Here is a 16,708-nt window from a genome sequence, read left to right on the forward strand (position 1 = left end):
TGTTTATGACACACTCTCAAATAGCAACACAGTAGCTTACTTCTAGTTACAAGGCAGGTTATATGGATACAGAGCAGCATCACAGACTAGTACAGACTGGTAACAGGAAATATTCTAAATTCTCTCTCCCTTACACTCCCTACTGAGTGTAGGGGGCTGCTGTCAATACCTTGATTATGCAGCTATCAATACCTGGAAATAAAATAATAACAAATAAAAGTATTTTTTTTTATATATATGGGCACAGAGGGATATAAATATATATATATATATATATATATATATATATATATATATATATATATATATATATATATATATATATTTTTTGGGCTCAAGCCATGTCGTCCTGATGGAAGTTCCTATAGGGTAGCTTCCTAGGGTATATTACAACTACGGCGATATTCCCAGAGAATTTACCTTAAGGTACCAGAATTCTAACTCCTGGAGCGAGTATCCCTCGTGAAAGGGATATCGCGACATATCAGAGGACGTATTCTAGACACGTCACATGGCAATCTACGACCTGAACAGAGATTCGTCTCGTAGGAGGGAGATTGACGAGATACGAATTCGGGAAAGAAAAAGGGGAGCCGCTCCCAAGGCTTCCCTATCCCCCGATTCGTATGCGTGCCTGGCGCCAATCCTGGCGCCATCTGTATTCCTTTTTGCGTAGCTTAACAACTCGGTGTTTTTTCCTGTTTTTCTCGCAAATCTTGGATTTATTCAGCTTTTCATGGCTTCTTCGTCTTCGTTGACCTCGGATAAGTTGAGTATAGTGTCTGTTATGTATAAATGTAGGCTCTTGGTAAAATTTTGAGTGATTAATAGGATTAATCTTTGATACAAGAGCCGTAGCCTACCAGAGGTGTCCTGGACACTGTCACTCGCTAGGTATAAATTAGTTAGTCAGAGTGACATTCCTGGTTGTTTTGCTTAATAAAATTTAGCTATTTAGCTTTACATAGGATTTCCTTTCGTGCTTAGTATTATTTGGCGAAGTATTCGCCATTCTGGCCTACGCTAGGCCATGTAGCCTAGTCGTTTGGTCCTAGTACTTAATGCATGATTATGGTTTTTCCGAGTGTAATTAAAATTTTATTGAAGCTTTAGGCTATATTTTATACATTTTAGACTGTGTGGAATATTTCCAAGATTGTATACGTGAGAGTTTCGGTGAATTAGGTAATCGATTCTCTTGGTGCCTAGGCTAATTGCTTATGGAGCCTTAGTATACTTTATTATACTCCCCGGTTGCTTTCTTTTCTTCGGAGAAGGTATGCAATCCCTTTCCCTCTGTTTAAGCCTTGGGCTTATCCCTAAGTGGTTTTTTCCGAATTTAATTTCGATAAAACTATACTAGGGTGTTACTGTACCTTTCTGTTCCAGCAGAGTCTGGTTCAAAGAGGGACAGAACAACAGAGTTTTTAGTCTGAGTCCGTGTTGTTTGGCTTGGGGCAGAGTCTCCCTCGCTGACCTAACACTTACAAAGGGAGCTGAGCTCCCTTAGGTCACTGTCGAAGGTTTCTGTAGTTATGATTCCTTCTTGTGTGATCGACCAGACTAAGTCCTGTTGCTGTTCTCGGGGAGGATAAATCTTCCCTTGGGAGTTGCAACGCCTTCCTTGCTTTGGTGCTCTGGAAGCTGGCAGGTATTATACTACTGCGCTGGCCCTTTCCCTTAGATCTCCCTTAGGCTAAGACAGAGTTCTTGGCTGCGGGTGATCTGTCACTAAAGCAAGGTTGGCAGGACCCTCTTGTCCCTTCCCCCTCTATCTCCGTAATGGCCTAGCCATTACTGTACTGTACCTTGCCGGCCGGCAGAGCTGGCCGGCAGGGGTATTACTGTACCATATGTCATTCTACTTCTGGACCTAGTATAGGTTGGGATATGGATTGACTAAGCCCATTGCCGGCCGGCAGAGACGCTGGACGGCAAGGGTCTTATGTTTTCGAGTGCTGCCCGGACCTCTCTTGGTCCCTCATCCATGCCTGCCGGCAGAGCCGGACGGCATTGGTCAAGGAAGCCTGAATTAAGTTTCTCCCCTTCCTTATATGCACTCTTTCGGTTGCCGGGCTTGGGGGGTTGTGTACACTCTTATCCCGGCATCCATTCTATTTTCTTCTAGTGCTTCATAGGCCGGCTGCCGGCCTATGAGGCCGGCAGCCGGGCAGGTGTAGTCTTCTGGTTCTTTTGCTGCCGGCTGGCATCGGTCTTGTACCTTTGCCGGCCGGCTTATGTCAGTCCTTGTCTGCCGGTCACCAAGAGTGTGGCCGGCAGCTGGGTACTACCTTGTGTAGTTGCTGGCCGGCAATCATTGCCGGCCAACACTGGCTGTTGCTGGCCGGCAGCTGCTGCCGCCGGCACAGGCATTTGAACCAGAGGGCTGCCGCCCTATAGCTGTTAAGTAGTATACTTTAAAGCTAATTGTGGTGTGTGCCGGCCGGCAAAGGCAGGCCGGCACACATCCTCCTATACTGTACTAGTATTCTTCTGTATAGCATATACAGTAAGAAGAAAACTATAGTAAAAGTTTAGGTACAGCACTGTATCTTCTAACACTATTGTGTTTTCTTACACAGCCCTTTGCTGTTGCCCTCAGACAGGAAGCAGAGTTCTTCCCCGTCTATTATCCAGGATTTTTAAAATCATTGCCTAGGTGTGAGCTCCACCTGTTTCCTCTGGAAACCTTGCATTGGTTACTCTAGTAGAGATAAACCATTTTTGATTTTATTATCTGGAAGGCTGCAACAATGGGTTGTGAGGGAAACACAAGTGTGTGTCTTTCATTTATGAATTGTTATGCTATACTATGCATATCCAGTGATACATAGTTCACTTGATACTCATGGAAATTTCTTCTATTTACAGGAGGACCCTCCGAAGTGCGGAAATGTTTTCTGCAATGTCCGCAGCAAGAACCTCTGCGGACATGAGTGTTGTAGGAGACACGCAGCATGCGCTGTCTCCAAGAATGATCTCCAGTATTGGGACCCTCAGGTATGTACTGTATGCACTAACCTGATTACTGAGGCTTTTGATTCCCCTAGAACGGCGGAATCAAGGGATATAGCTAGGGAAAAGCTTCGTACTTGGGTAAGGGGCTTCAAGAAGAACACCTCTGGCCCTTATCTTCCAAGTGAGAAGATGAGGGCGTATCTTTTTCCCCAGGCATCAGCTGAGGCAGTGATTCCCCAGCCTCAAGAGGAGATCCTTCAAGATCAAGTCCAGGTGGACGAGGAAGTCGCAGATGCGATGCAAGACATCCAGTTGTGTGACAGGATGTCTGACCTGGACGATCGTTTGGAAGAAGACCTCCTGGCAGAAGGTCAGGATCAAGTTCAAACCCCGGATGTCGTAGAGGATGAGGTCGACGAGGTGTCGGCTACTCCGGTTCAGATGCCGGAGCCTATCCCATCAACATCGGCTGGCCTCCCAGTAGAACTGGGACAGGCCCTCTCTTCGATTGTTGGAATGATCCAACAAATGCAGAAGGAGAATCAGGAGAAGGCGGCTGCAATGGAACTGCGTATGCAGTCCCTGGCAGAATCACATGGGCCCCGGAAAAGGCTCAATGTGAAAGACCTTCCCATATGCTCAGATGCTAACCCATGGAGGTATGCTGAGCACATGCCGATGACGACTGGAAAGATCGTCATTTCGGATAAGCTGGGTTCAGTTCCCCTAGAGGAGGTAGAATTCTGGCCCAGCAAGGCATCATATCCGGACTGCTATGTCCGGCTGAGAAAAGAACCAGCTTCAAGGGAGGAGACAGAGCCGAAGGAGGTCATTGTTATGGACCACGCTAAGGCTCATGCCCTACTTTCATCCTCGATGAAAGAGAGGGGCTTCTCGAATTCGAAGGTAGCTGCATTGAGCAAGAAGCTCCCTTCGTTTGTGTCCTCTCCTGATAGAGCCTTCCCCTTTTTACAGAAAGGGTTTGCGGCTGTCCTAAAGGCAGTCGAGGCCGGCAAGCCTTGCCCCTCCCTGGAGGAGTGTAAACCCTTGTCGCTGGCTCTACCTATGGACCACAAAGACTGGAAGGATGTCCATCTGACATTCTCAGTGGGAAAGTTGGAGGCTGATATTGCCGGACGGCAATTCGGCGAGGACCTCCCCAAGCTGTCCGAATCTCTTTTACGAAGAGAGTTCGAGACAAAAGAAAGACTGGCTGCCTCAATGTCTCATCAGACTACTCTCGAGACGATGGCAAGTGACCCCAAGGTCCATGAAATGTTCATGGTAGTGGCTAAGTCTCACTTAGCCACAGTGACGAAGGACCTTTATAGCTTCGTCAAGGCAAGGAGAGCTTGCAGGGAGTTCGTGTTCACCGGGGCTTCGGTGAGACACGAGCCAAGGAAGTTAATCTCCTCCAACATTTGGGGAAAAGACCTTTTCCCTACCGATGTGGTCAAAGAGGTTGTTGATAAGGCCGCCGTGGAGAATAGAAATCTTCTCCAGAAGTGGGGCCTGGCTATCAAAAGAAAATCTTCCCCGGATGAGGGTCCTCAACCAAAGAGGAAGAATATGAAGACTAGGCTACCATCTCGGCCAGCCAAGCCTTATAGACAGCAACAGCAACTGCAATTGCCTTTGCCTCCAGTGCCCCAGATGGTGGCACAAACCCCGACTGCCTTTCAGTGGGTACCCCAGGCGGTGCCAGGTCAGTCAACCACATTCGCCCCAACGTTCGAAGGACAGTCTTCTTCCTTTCGTGCAAAACCTAGAGGAGCAGCCAGAGGCTCGTCTAGGCGCCCCTCAAGGGGAAGGGGATTCAGAGGTGGTCGTGGTCAGGGAGGCAAGACCTCAGGACGGCAGTCCAAGTGAAATGATACCGGTAGGAGGGAGACTGATGAAATTTTGGGATCGCTGGACCTTCGATCCCTGGGCCCAAAGCCTACTCAAGAATGGACTGGGTTGGAGCTGGTACAGCACTCCACCCCCATGCCTTCGGTTTTTCCAACACTCCACCCCCATTTTGGAGGAGTACGTTCAAGAACTGTTGGAGAAAAATGTGATCCGAAAGGTGAAGTCCATCAAATTCCAAGGGAGGCTGTTTTGTGTTCCCAAGAAAGACTCGGAAAAGCTCAGAGTCATTCTGGACTTGTCACCACTCAACAAGTTCATAGTGAATTGCAAATTCAAGATGCTAACACTGCAACACATAAGGACCTTACTGCCCAAGAGGGCATACTCAGTCTCTATAGACTTGTCAGACGCCTATTGGCACATTCCAATCAGCCGTCGACTCTCCCCCTACCTAGGGTTCAGGCTACAACGGAAACTGTACGCCTTCAGAGCCATGCCATTCGGGCTAAACATAGCCCCAAGGATTTTCACGAAGCTTGCGAGCGCAGCTCTCAAACAATTACGCCTAAAGGGAATTCAGGTAGTAGCCTACCTGGACGACTGGCTGGTGTGGGCAGCATCCGAGACCGAATGCTTGCAAGCTTCCAGTCAGGTGATCCAGTTCCTAGAGTACCTAGGCTTCAAGATCAACAAGAAAAAGTCTCGACTTTCTCCATCCCAAAAGTTCCAGTGGCTGGGAATCCACTGGGACCTTTTGTCACACAGTTTCTCCATCCCAATGAAGAAAAGGAAGGAGATAGCGGGCTCTGTCAAGAGACTTCTAGATTCCGAAAGGATATCAAGACGCGAACAGGAGAGGGTACTAGGCTCTCTCCAGTTTGCTTCAGTGACAGACCCAGTGCTAAGAGCACAGCTAAAGGATGCAACCGGAGTTTGGAGAAGGTATGCATCAAACGCGCGAAGAGACCTGAGAAGACCAGTGCCGCCTCGGCTACGTACTCTTCTCAGACCTTGGTCCCAAGCCAGACATCTAAAGAAGTCTGTTCTTCTTCAGCCACCTCCCCCGTCGTTGACGATTCACTCAGACGCCTCAAAGGAGGGATGGGGAGGTCACTCTCATCGGAAAAAAGTCCAGGGGACTTGGTCCAAGCTATTCAGGACCTTTCATATAAACTTTCTAGAAGCTATGGCAGTGCTCCTTACCTTAAAGAAAGTCTCCCCGCGTCACTCGATCCACATAAGATTGGTGACAGACAGCGAGGTGGTTGTGAGATGCTTGAATCGACAAGGGTCGAGGTCACCACCTCTCAACCAAGTGATGTTAGCCATTTTCCGATTGGCGGAAAAGAAGAAGTGGTACCTGTCGGCAGTTCACCTTCAAGGAGTCCGCAATGTGACAGCGGACGCTCTATCCAGGTTCACACCGATAGAGTCGGAATGGTCCTTAGACGCAGGATCATTTTCCTTCATTCTGAATCAAGTCCCAGAACTGCAAATAGACCTCTTTGCGACGAAAGACAACAAGAAGTTGCCCCTGTACGTGTCCCCGTACGAGGACCCCTTAGCGGAAGCAGTGGACGCAATGTCCCTCGACTGGAACAGATGGTCCAGGATTTATCTGTTCCCTCCTCACAACCTTCTGTTGAGGGTCCTCAACAAACTGAGATCCTTCAAGGGGGTAGCGGCAATAGTGGCCCACAAGTGGGCGAACAGCATGTGGTTCCCCTTGGCGTTGGAACTACAGATGAAGTTCGTGCCGCTACCACATCCAGTTCTGACCCAGCGAGTCCAGAAGTCGACTGTCTGCGCTTCATTACAGAAAACCCAGACCCTGCAGCTCATGATTTTCTCGCCCTAGCGGTGAGAAAGCGCTTCGGGATTTCGAAAGCCAGCATAGACTTCCTAGAGGAATACAAGTGCAAATCGACTAGAAGGCAATATGAGTCATCTTGGAGAAAATGGGTGGCCTTTGTAAAGGCAAAGAATCCGCAGGAGATCTCAACAGATTTCTGCTTATCTTTCTTCATCCACCTCCATGGCCAAGGATTGGCAGCTAACACGATTTCAGTGTGTAAATCGGCTTTGATGAGACCCATTTTATTTGCCTTCCAGATCGACCTAGGTAACGAGATCTTTAATAAAGTTCCGAAAGCCTGCGCTAGGCTCAGACCTTCAGCACCTCCAAAGCCCATCTCATGGTCTTTAGACAAAGTTCTTCATTTCGCCTCCTTGTTGAGCAATGAAGAATGTGCGTTAAAGGATTTGACGCAAAAAGTTATTTTCCTATTTGCACTCGCGTCCGGGGCCAGGGTTAGTGAGATCGTAGCCCTCTCGAGAGAGGCAGGTCGTGTTCAGTTCCTGGATGGGGGGGAGCTGAACCTGTTTCCGGATCCTACGTTTCTCGCCAAGAATGAGTTACCCACCAACAGGTGGGGTCCCTGGAGAATCTGTCCTCTGAAAGAAGATGCATCTCTATGTCCAGTAGAATGCCTAAAGGTCTATCTTCGTAGAACTTCAGACTTCAAGGGTAGTCAACTATTCAGGGGAGAAACATCAGGCTCAAATTTATCTCTGAATCAACTCAGAGCGAAAATGACATATTTTATTCGCAGAGCGGATCCTGACAGTACACCCGCAGGTCACGATCCGAGGAAAGTTGCCTCATCCCTAAATTTCTTTAATTGTATGGATTTTGAACATCTCCGTTCATACACGGGCTGGAAGTCTTCCAGGGTGTTCTTTCGCCACTATGCGAAGCAAGTAGAGGAACTTAAGAGATCTGTGGTAGCAGTGGGTCGTGTAGTTAACCCTACTGTTTAACTCTGCGAGGAACAGTGGTCTTAATTGGGACGATTAAGTCCAGGGTGAGTGTGTAGGTACATACTGTACTACAAACTAAATGAGGGCACCAAGTGCCCATATAGACTGTTCCTTCCTTCAAAGGTGAACCTTGCATAAGTTCAGACATGTGTGCCAAGCGTTTCTAACGCTAATGTGATTGATTGGTAATACAGATTTTTGATACCTTGGTATCTCATTAAAGTGGTGTTTAATGGTTTTTCTTTCAGATAAACAAGTTCTGTTTACTATCATACTTATGCTTAAAGTTTTGGGTTACCCTCTTTTATATAAATATATATATTTGTTGTTAACCTGTCTGTTTATTATCTGTCAATAAACTTGTTCTTGAGAACCTTGCGTCTCTTTCACCTGTGTCAATTTATTGGTATAATTGAGCATTTTAATTCTATGTATCTTATCTGGGATAATTCTGATAGAATTGTTCTGTTTTGCAAGCTATGTTGCATTGGTTTATGTAAGTCCCCTAATGGGAGGACTCCGTCCCATAAAGGGACGAGGGCGGTTTTATTAGTTTCTTCCTATGCGGATATAAACCTTTGTCCAATACAAGTATTGTGCGGATGACTGGTCAATATATTGACGCAGTGGTTCTATACAAACTATGCTTTACTTAATATAGGGCGAGACCACTATATTAGCTTGCCTGGTATTCATACATAGATATATGTACTCTTCGAGACTTTCCAGAGTCTAGTAGGACTCTTCCCTGTAGGGGGCAGGAAGCTCTAACATAGTTTATAGTTAGTTGAAAAGATGCATAACGGTAACATCTTAGGTCTCTAGGTCTAGTCGACCGGGAATAAATATCTCCGGGGAGTACGGCACGTTCTGAGAATCCACAGATACAGTAATGCTCTGGTACACTTCCATCAGGACGACATGGCTTGAGCCCAAAAAACGGATTTTGAGCGAAGCGAAAAATCTATTTTTGGGTGAGATAGCCATGTCGTCCTGATGGACCCGCCCTTGCCTTTCTAAGAAAGGGCTGTAGGACCCCTCCCTACATACAGTATCTGTAGCACCTCGTGTACGCTACAAGGAATACAGATGGCGCCAGGATTGGCGCCAGGCACGCATACGAATCGGGGGATAGGGAAGCCTTGGGAGCGGCTCCCCTTTTTCTTTCCCGAATTCGTATCTCGTCAATCTCCCTCCTACGAGACGAATCTCTGTTCAGGTCGTAGATTGCCATGTGACGTGTCTAGAATACGTCCTCTGATATGTCGCGATATCCCTTTCACGAGGGATACTCGCTCCAGGAGTTAGAATTCTGGTACCTTAAGGTAAATTCTCTGGGAATATCGCCGTAGTTGTAATATACCCTAGGAAGCTACCCTATAGGAACTTCCATCAGGACGACATGGCTATCTCACCCAAAAATAGATTTTTCGCTTCGCTCAAAATCCGTTATATATATATATATATATATATATATATACAGGTATAAAAAATGACTGTTTCATAAAATACAAATCCACTAAGCTTTCTTAGATACAAACACATTTTATTCCAACGACCGAATTGGCGTGCACGGCCAAATTTGCGCGCACGGCCAAATTGGCGTGCATGGCCGAATTGGCGTGCACGACCGACTTGGCGCGCATGACCATCTTGGAGCGCGGAAACAAAATGACGATCATGGCGATCCGGTTCATCCTATAGCGCGCCATATGCGCAAACATCCTGTTGCTCGCCAAGCGCGCGAACATTCTGTTGCGCGCCATGCACGCGAACAACCTACTGCGGGCCATGCGCGCGAGCAACCTCATGCTCTCCATGAGCGCGAAAAAGGTGCGCGCGCACGAGCACCCTTCCACCTACCAACAGTTCGCCGCAAGAGCGCACGACCATCTTGGCGCTCACAATCAGTCTCTCGAGCCCCTTAGGCCTCAACAGAGACAACAGTCGCCTGCGCGACTGAGCCCAGACCCTATCCCTAAGGGTAGACCTGTGCCGATCTTGCCTGTAGGGAAGCCTCCATTAGACAAGAGGGTTAGGAAACCTGCCCAGGTTCCTAAACCCAGGGAGCAGTTCTTTCCTAAGGACCTTCCCCTTAGTTCCTCAGGAGCCCGTGACCCCCCGTGGCTTAGCACCTTATTCAATGTAATGCACCAAGCCATGAAAGGAGTCGTTCCCTGCTCCCAGTCCTTAGGTGACACATCTAGGATTCCCTTGTCGCCTCCTCTCTTCCCAGGGTCCTCTCCTCCCTCCGATCCGAGGAGTTCGGAAGATCCCTCACAGACGGGTCCTTCAAGCAAGGGGAGATGGTCATCCTCGCAAAAGACCTCTGGAGGAGATTAGGCATGAACCTCAGGGTAGCCCCCTGCAGTTCAAGATGCCACAGGCCAGGCCAAGGGGGAAAAGGAAAAGGATTCGTCCTTCGCCCCCCAAGGAGGATAGGGTTACTTCCTATGGAGATTCCTTCCATCCTTTACCGGTCGAGATAGTGTCTAAGGAGGCACGACCTGCGACCGGACGGGACTCACCCCGTACGGCAACGGACTTACATTCCACCCGTAAGCCGACGGAGTCCTCTAGGCCCTTGGGAACAGAGGACCTCCGGCCTCGTGGGAGGGAACCGAAGGATTTGTTCACCATCCCCAAATCCTCGGCCAGGCTTCCTTGCTCACTGCCTCCCAGGCACCCGGAAGCAAGCACCTCCCCGGTAGTCTCCCTATCCCCAGTCTATACAGTTGACGACTTCGACCCACGCCGGGCTCCTATGGATGAGAGCTCGGACGTGGAAGGGCAGAGTGATCTCGAGGACGACGCTCTGCCAGCAGCCGCTAGCCCTAAGCTTATGGAGGATGAGAGGAAGGAGTCGGAACACGCCTTCTGGCAGGTCCTAGCCTGCATCCGTTCCATCAATGGACTTCCAGATCCATCGGCAGCCCCTCTTGATGGAAAAGAAACAGTCCTTGACCAGTTCTATGGCACTCAGAAACCCCATAGGACCAGTGCAGCTTTACCCTGGTCAAAGAGGTTGAAGAGTGCCAAACAGAAGGCAGTGTCCCAGGCAACTGGGTCCACCTCTTCTCTCAACTCCAACTCGTCCTCCAAGCTCCTACCTCCTCCATACGTGTTTCAGAGGAGATACTACGAGATCCTCGAGGAGTCTCTTCCATCGCTGCCTCTTGACCATTCTATAGAGGCACTCTCGAAGGCCACCCCCTTCAAGAAACTTACGGGACTTCCAGTCTCCTTTTCGGCCTCTGAAATCCTAAACCAGGAGAAGGTGGCGAAGTACGCCATGCAGGCTACTTCGAGGCTGGATTTCTGTTTAGGATCCTTAGGACAACTGATGCGGTCTAAAGACCTGTCTTGGGAGTCCTCCAGGAAGTCTTTGGAAACTTTCCTTTTGTCTGGCACTCTGGCCATCGAGTTCCTCTCCCATCAGGTAGTGAACCTTTGGGTCAACACTATCCTGAAGAGGAGAGATGCCGTCATAGGCAAGTTCTATAGACATCTCCCTCAGACCGAAGTAGCAAGACTAAGAAATGCTCCTTTCGAAGGCAATTCTTAGTTCCATCCCGAGGATGTCGAGCGGGTGGCAGAGAGGTGGAGGAAGTCCAGTCAGGACTCCCTCATCCAAAAGGTCTTAACAGCTAGACCTTAGCCTCTCAGCCACAGTGGAAAGCACAGAAAAACCCGTAACCGAAAAGGGCTAAAAACCCAAAACAGCAGGGTAAAAAGGGTGCAAAGCAGGCCTTTCACAGCAAAAAGTCCTTTCGTGGAGGAAAGGGTAAGAAGGGATCTGGCCAAGGCCGGTCCCAATAAGACAGGCAATCCTCCCATTTGCTCACCTGGGGGGGATGCCTGCAAAGCTGCCGGCAGAGGTGGCTTCACCACGGGGCCGAACCCTGGACGGTCGAGGTGATTCGTTCAGGGTATCGTATCCCGTTCACGCTCTCTCTCCCTCCACTGACTCGAGTGCCGATTCCATCGAACTCCTGTGCGAAGGGATCCGCACAGGAGTTTGAGAAGGACGCTCTTCAGGTGGTCCTCGACGGGTCCCCAGGCTTCTACAGTCGACTCTTTCTTGTGAAAAAGGTGTCTGGAGGCTGGAGACCAGTCATCGACCTCTCGGCCCTGAACAGGTTTGTCGAACAGACATCTTTCAGGATGGAGACGGCCGACACAGTCAGACAAGTGATAAGACCTCTTGACTTCATGTGCTCTCTAGATCTGAAGGACGCATACTTCCAGATCCCAATTCACCTGTCTTCCAGGAAGTATCTGAGATTCATGTTCAATCGGAAGCATTACCAGTTCAGGGTACTGTGTTTCGATCTTTCCACAGCACCCCAGGTATTCACGAGAGTATTTGCCCTCACTGAGTCGCCATCCGTCTCCTAAGATATTTGGACGACTGGCTGATTCTGGCAGACTCGGAGGCGGCCCTTCTTCGCCACCGAGACAAGCTTCTAAGGTTTTCCCAGGATCTGGGGATCATGGTAAACCTCAAGAAGTCTCAACTGCTCCCCTCTCAAGAACTGGTATACCTAGACATGCGATTAGACACCCTAAGGTACAAAGCGTTTCCATCAGACGAAAGGATCCAGAGACTGAGGGAGATAGCACAGGTCTTCCTCAGTCGGGAAGAGCTCCCGGCGCAGTATTGGCTTTGCCTTCTCGGTCACCTCTCTTCCCTGACCCGACTGGTCCCCAACAGTCGCCTCAGGATGAGATCCCTCCAGTGGCTACTAAAATCCCAGTGGAACCAACGCTCCGATTCCCGGGATCGCCTAGTCCACATGGGGCTAGAGGAACAGTTGGACCTCAGGTGGTGGCTGGCGGAGCCGAACCTCTGCAAAGAGGTCGATCTTCTCCTCCCCCCCCCCTCGGAATTGATGCTTTTATCGGATGCATCAAAAGAAGGGTGGGGGGCTCACGTGCTGCACCATTACATCTCCGGCCAATGGTCCGAATCAGAAAAGTACCAGCACATAAATCTCTTGGAGATGAGGGCAGCCTTTCTTGGAGATGAGGGCAGCCTTTCTAGCCCTCAAAGAGTTCCACCAGGTCCTGGCGGGGCACTCCGTCATGCTGATGAGCGACAACACCACGGTAGTAGCTTATCTAAGCAAACAGGGCGGTACCTTTTCGCAGCAGCTGTGCCATCTTGCAATAGAGATGCTCAGATGGGCAGAGGACAACTCGGTGACTCTATCAGCTCGCTTCATTCCGGGCAAGCGGAATATGCTAACAGACAAGCTGAGCAGAGCGACTCAGATAGTTGGCACCGAGTGGTCTTTGAATCCTCTGATAGCCAACAAAGTCCTGACTTTGTGGGGTTCCCCGACTGTGGATCTGTTCGCAACGGCCCTGAATTTCAGGATCCCGTTGTACTGCTCCCCAGTCCCGGATCCCCAAGCTCTTTGGCAAGATGCTTTCCAACAACGGTGGATAAACCTGGATGCTTATGCGTTTCCCCCGTTCTGTCTGATGAGAAAAATCCTCAACCAGGTACGAGCAAGCAACAACTTGCAAATGACCCTCATAGCTCTGCTATGGCATCACGCAGGATGGTTCCCGGACCTTCTGCATCTCCTCACGGAGATCCCGAGGGAGTTTCCTCCACAGCACGACCTCCTCAAACAACTACATGCCAACATCTTCCACAAAGCCGTAGCTTCGCTTCGACTTCACGCCTGGAGGCTATCCAACACCTCCTCACAAAGAGAGGCTTTTCGCAACCGGTTGCGAAAAGAATGGCTGGACACCTCAGGAGATCCAGTGGCAGTCTACCCGGCGAAGTGGTCAGTTTTCTGTGGTTGGTGTTGTGGAAGGGGTATCTCTTCCCTCGATGCCTCTGTTCCAACTATAGCGGAGTTTCTTGTATACCTTCGGGAAGAAATGCTTCTCTCGGTCTCGGCAGTCAAAGGCTACCGCTCAGCCTAGTCTCACCTTTAGACTGAAAGGAGTCTATATTTCCTCCTCATTGGAACTTTCTTTGCTCATACGCAGTTACGAGCTTACTTGTCCCCAGGCAGAGCTAAGACCTCCCCCTTGGAACGTGGTTTGGGTCCTCAGGTCTCTGAAGAGCTTCCCCTATGAACCACTACACCAGGCCTCTGATCGCCACCTCACGTGGAAGACGGTGTTCCTGCTTGCTCTGGCTTCGGCCAAGAGAGTCAGCGAACTTCATGGTCTATCTGCTGATGTCTCCCACTCTAGGAGATGTTGGGAAGTAATCCTCAACTGCGTCCCTGAGTTTGTAGCTAAGACTCAAAACCCGGGTGTGCCGGACTCCAGGTTCGGCCCATTTCGGATAGAGAGAGTTCGTTTTTTAACCGAAGATCCAGACTAACTGTTACTGTGTCCAGTATGGAGTCTGAGGTGTTACTTAAAAAGAACAGCAAAAGCTCGCCCCCGTGTACGAGCACTTTTTGTCAGCACGGGGAAGGTCAAGAGGAGGGTCACGAGGAATACTATTTCCTCTTGGATAAAGAAAGTAATTGAATACGCTCTATATCCAGATCCTCCTCTGTCCAACCAACCCAGAGCTCATGAAGTCGGAGGCATTGCAACGTCTCTGGCGTTCAAGAAGAATTTTTTTGTGGCACATGTATTGCAAGCGGGCATGTGGAAGCGCCAGACGACCTTCACAGCCCACTACCTGAAAGACGTAACCCACACAAACCTTCTCCATTGGTCCTGTGGTGGCCGCACAACAAGTGATCTAATGCCTCAGGCTCCTTGATGGACAAGTAGCAGAGGGCTGAGGTTACCCGGGTTAGTCTAGGGTGAATGAAAAGAATTTCTGGCTCACTTCTTTCTTTCTCCTTCTCCCCCCCCCCTTGGGAAACAGCTCCGCAAGACCGAAGCATAGCTGACCTCACCCCTCTGCAAGTAAGATTCATTTCCCTTGTGCATCCTGAGTATGAATGAATACTTTGTTACGTCACCAATACCTCATGAGGGAGGGTATTGAATATGTCTTAGAATCCTCGAGTTCCTACGTAAAGACAAGCCACGAGTCTCTCTCACACAAGCTTCTGCAGGCCGCTATCATTGAGTTACCTTGTAACTACTTTGATTTTAGTGAGGGTAGGGTTCCTACTAATTAGATCAAAAATCAATTAGAAGGAACCCCGGGTCATGACCAATGCCAGTTGGTAGAACTTCCTCCCTCCTAAGAGTAAGTCACCCTATAAATAGCGAGGGTTTGTATCTGTGTCGGAACAAATAACAAATTTGGAAATAATTTGTATTTTTCCTAACATACAAACCTGGAGCTATTTATACAAATTGGCCCGCCGCCCTGTCCCCCTAGAAGTCCTGCCAGAAAGCAAAAGTGGTTACTCTACCGACAGGTGTGAGTGAGCAAGGTAGCTAGTCTACCCCAACCCCCTTCCGCTAACTAGTGGATGGGGTAGTTATCCACCACTAAAATTGTCTTGGCTGGTTTTCAGCGTTGCCGAAAGTAATACCCTAATAAATAGCTCCAGGTTTGGATGTTAGGAAAAATACAAATTATTTCCAAATTTGTTTATTTTTTTTGCTGAATGATTTTCCTTTTTAGTAAATCCCGTTTGTTGGAAAGCTCAGATTAAACTCATTATTTTCATTTTTAAATTCTTTCGAACACAAAGTAAGTTTAGAGTTTAGTTCTATATCTCCCCTTAGGTGTGAAATAAGTTACCCACTTATAAACCTTTTATGTGACAAAACTTGAATTAATCTGTTTTTTTTTCTTTTTTTTGGCAAAAGTTTTCAGGTTAGTGTGTGGAGCTGTAAACCATTTAACCCTTTTTGGACTTTCCAACCCTTAACCCCTGGCGTTTTTTTTTTTAACACATTTTGCAATATATATTTTTTAAATTGCTCTAACAGCCTTAATTTTCATCATAGAGAGGTCAGGTTGGTCTCATTCTTTTGGAAAATGCCTGAAGTTTCTCAGAAAGTTATCAAAAATATGCAAAAAAAATGTAAATAGCAGTTTTTTGCAAGGACGTACCAGTACGTCCATGGGGGTAAAGGGATGAGTTTTGTGAAACGTACCAGTACGTCCGTTGGGTGAAAAAGGGTTAAAAAGTTAAATTCTTATCGTAGGTGGGTAGTGATGTCAGCCTGCCATGTATGGTGTACAGTACTGTAGATGTTAATTCAACTTAGTTTCATTTTTGTTTAGCAAAGGCCTCTCTACTCATATGTGTGTGAATTCAATGTTGAAAACTTGACATAGGAACTCTAGCACACCATTTTGCAAGTTCTTAACCCTTTTACCCCCAAAGGACATACTGGTACGTTTCACAAAAGCCATCCCTTTACCCCCATGGACGTACCGGTACGTCCTTGCAAAAAATGCTGTAAATTTTTTTTTTCAATATTAAACTTAGCCGGTGATTATAATAGCTGCAACTCTGTTGCTCGACAGAAAACTCTAAGGTAAAATTCGCCAGCGATCGCTACACAGGTTGCGGGTGTGCCCAACAGCGCCATCTGTCGTCCAGATACCCAGTACTCAATGTAAACAAAGAACTCAATTTTCTCTCTGTCGAGCTATCGACAAGACGCTCTTACTCGCTGTTGCTAAACTGGAGTTTTTTCACAACTAATTGGTGAAGTACTTTATTCTAGTTTTGAGCTTTCGCTATGCAGGTGTTTTATCTTCATCTTAAATCTTGAACTCGTTTTGGATAGATTTAATTATGGTGACAAAGAGAGTATGGACTTTCTTTCACTTTTAAATGGCCGACCCTTCCCTTAGACGGAAGTGTGTTTAGGCTTTTAGTAATTATCTTATCATGTTATAGATTTTCCTCTATATATTTTATATCTCTCCGCCTTTATTAGGCCTCTTCAATTAACTTTCCATTTATTATAAACATATAAAAATAAATTTTAATGTTTTGTTTATATAGACCTTTCCTGAGAGTAGGCGGTCCTAACTTGGAAACCGAAGTTAATCAACGTTGAGCCCTTTATATCGTAATTAGCTTTTAAAGAGCTAAGGATTTAAAACTTTTTAAATGTAATATTTTATGAAAGAATTTCTTTGATAGTCTTCGTACTGTTTTCAAAGATGAACTAA

At 47.8% G+C, this 16,708-nt stretch overlaps 1 protein-coding gene and 1 long non-coding RNA gene across 2 annotated transcripts in view; one reads left to right on the forward strand and one right to left on the reverse strand.

The window, feature by feature from the left end:
• The window catches only part of LOC137623356 (uncharacterized), a 547,933-nt gene that overhangs the window by 462,146 nt on the left and 69,079 nt on the right, over window positions 1-16,708 (reverse strand). The gene's annotated exons all lie outside the window — the stretch shown is intronic.
• Window positions 1-16,708, forward strand: part of LOC137623868 (uncharacterized) — a 55,643-nt gene that overhangs the window by 28,647 nt on the left and 10,288 nt on the right. The gene's annotated exons all lie outside the window — the stretch shown is intronic.

The sequence above is a fragment of the Palaemon carinicauda genome, chromosome 30, assembly GCF_036898095.1.
Source record: "Palaemon carinicauda isolate YSFRI2023 chromosome 30, ASM3689809v2, whole genome shotgun sequence".
Classification (NCBI taxonomy): Eukaryota; Metazoa; Arthropoda; class Malacostraca; order Decapoda; family Palaemonidae; genus Palaemon; species Palaemon carinicauda.